Genomic DNA, 2,462 nt, shown 5'->3' on the forward strand with positions numbered 1-2,462 from the left:
CATTTTAGAAGTTAGTGGAAAAGTTAAGACTTTCTTGTGCTTTGCAATCCCATTATTTCTCCATAAGCTTAATAAAAAATGAGAAACTAAGAACTATGTGAAGAAATTGTATCTCCATTCACCTGTTCACTTTCATTAATTACTGGACCAAAGGGAACTGGCTCCCCAGAATATCACCTTCAGAATTCAAGAATGAGGTGGGAATAAGGCAAGGAAAGAGAGACATAGTAATTTGCACTGAAGTTACTGTGCTGTCACAATGAACACTTGTTCTCATGCAATCTTTTTGAATCCCACAGTTAGCTTTTTTGTGGTTTTTATTAGTATGGCAAAGATGACTGACTTTCCCAGATTTACAGTTGGAAGTGTGTGGGACACATTCCTTTATCTATAGAATCTTCCTTAAAATTGTGCATCATTCACTTTGGGTCTCAGTGCCTTTTCCATCCTTGTCACAAGTATGTATTTCTACAAATGGAGACGTTGGTTCATCATTTGTATTTAAATGATTAAATTATGTGGATTTGCTATAGAAGGAAGGTATTATGGGTAGGACCCTTTGGCCCATGTTGACATTTCTTTATGGAATTCTTTTACGGTCCTTACTCATAGATTCATGTGTAAGTAATTCTCCCCATATTCCAGTATACTCCAGTAGAGTGGGGCAACACATTAGAAATTTAAAACATGCCTATAACTCTTTTAAAGTTTACTTTTAAATATAATGATATAAATAAAAGCTTTTGTTTTGTTTTTATTTTTTATTTTAATATTATTGTCAAGGTGATGTACAGAGGGGTTACAGTTACATAAGTAAGGTAGTGATAACATTTCTTATCTAACTTGTTACCCTCTCTCTCATTTTTCTTCCTCTTTCCTTCATTCTCTCAATCCCTCCAAAGTTGTACAGATCATTTCCAACATATTGTTACATTTGATTTCCTTTAATTAAATGTTTGTGATGTTCCCATCCTGGAACTCCACAATATAAACACTGGAACACCACGGTTAGACCCCTCTGCCATGCATATATGCATATGCATATTTTCCTAAAATTTGGGGTCATATATTTGTTTGATTATTCATTTGTTTATTGCCCAAACTGGAGCTTGAATCCAGGGCCTACACATTGTTCTCTGCTTTTTTTCCCCCACAGCACTAGCTACAGGCCCATTTCTGTCATTTTGGTGGTCAAATGGATATTCCTCTGGGGGCTGGCTTTGAACCGTCATACTCAAATCTCATCCTTGTGAGTAGGTAAGATACAGGTGTGAGCCTACTTTATAAGTTGACTTTTCATCTCATTATATCATTCATATATTTCCTATCCTTAGAAATTTCATACTGTTCTAAGAACATCACTTACAATGATTGCATGGGAGTCCAGTGCTTATAAATTCCATAATTAATTAAACTGTCCCTAACACTGAAAATTTTGTTGTCTCCAAAATATTAAATGCACCATTAAAGTTCATTTGGATTTTTCATTCTAGTATTTATTTTTTATAAATAGATAAGTATCTGCTAGTTGTTAGAAAGAACCAAATACAAAATTTCTTGTTACATAATGATTTATCTTAACTTGGCTCATCTAAAACAGTACGTTAATCCTCCCCATAAAGTTTATATTTTTCCCAGCATAAAGTTCCAGTTTTGTCACTTTTACACACCTTATCCATTATAATGCTTTTGTCGAAAATCCCTCTTACTATCATCCAGTTTTTGTAAAAACATTTTCCATGTTATTTCATTAATAGGAAGGCATATTTAACTAATACCAACTCAACGTCATCATTTCCACGTGTATTAGCATTTTAGCCTGGATCAGAACTTGATTCTAACAATATTTTATTTTAATGGAAGAATCAGAGTATCAAACGGAAGGCTGGGGGTTCCCTTATGAACAAATTTTATCATTCATTGCTTATTTTTGTTTTTGAATTTGAAAGTTAAAGATTACTAGCTCACATATCCTCTGTTGTCACTGCATTTGATTCCAGTTCTCTACATCATGTATACACATTTTTCTAATTTGGGAAGGGGAAGGGAAACAACAAAATGCTGAAACAAGGATACAGGTTGACCAATTGTAACAATGAGAAGTACAATAAACTGTGTTGCAAACTAACTTCACAACTTCAGGGTAGGGGGAAGGAGGAGTTGGGGAAGTAAGGAGGGAAGGGAATGTAGGGGGAAAACAGAGGATCGGGTAACAATGCTCGACAGGAAATGTACTCATTACCATGCTGTAACTGAACCCTGTAACCCCTCTACAGTTTCTTTACAATAAAAATATTTTTAAAAAGATTACCAGCTAATATTTCCATGGTTAACTTGCTATGCACCTTAAATGCTTCATATAGCTGAAAATGGGAAACCAAAAAGAAAGCAACTTTCTATATATATATATATATATATATATATATATATATATATATATATATATATATATATATATATAT

This window comes from Dipodomys merriami, unplaced genomic scaffold, assembly GCF_024711535.1.
Source record: "Dipodomys merriami isolate MVZ:Mamm:240054 unplaced genomic scaffold, mDipMer1.0.p SCAF_358, whole genome shotgun sequence".
Classification (NCBI taxonomy): Eukaryota; Metazoa; Chordata; class Mammalia; order Rodentia; family Heteromyidae; genus Dipodomys; species Dipodomys merriami.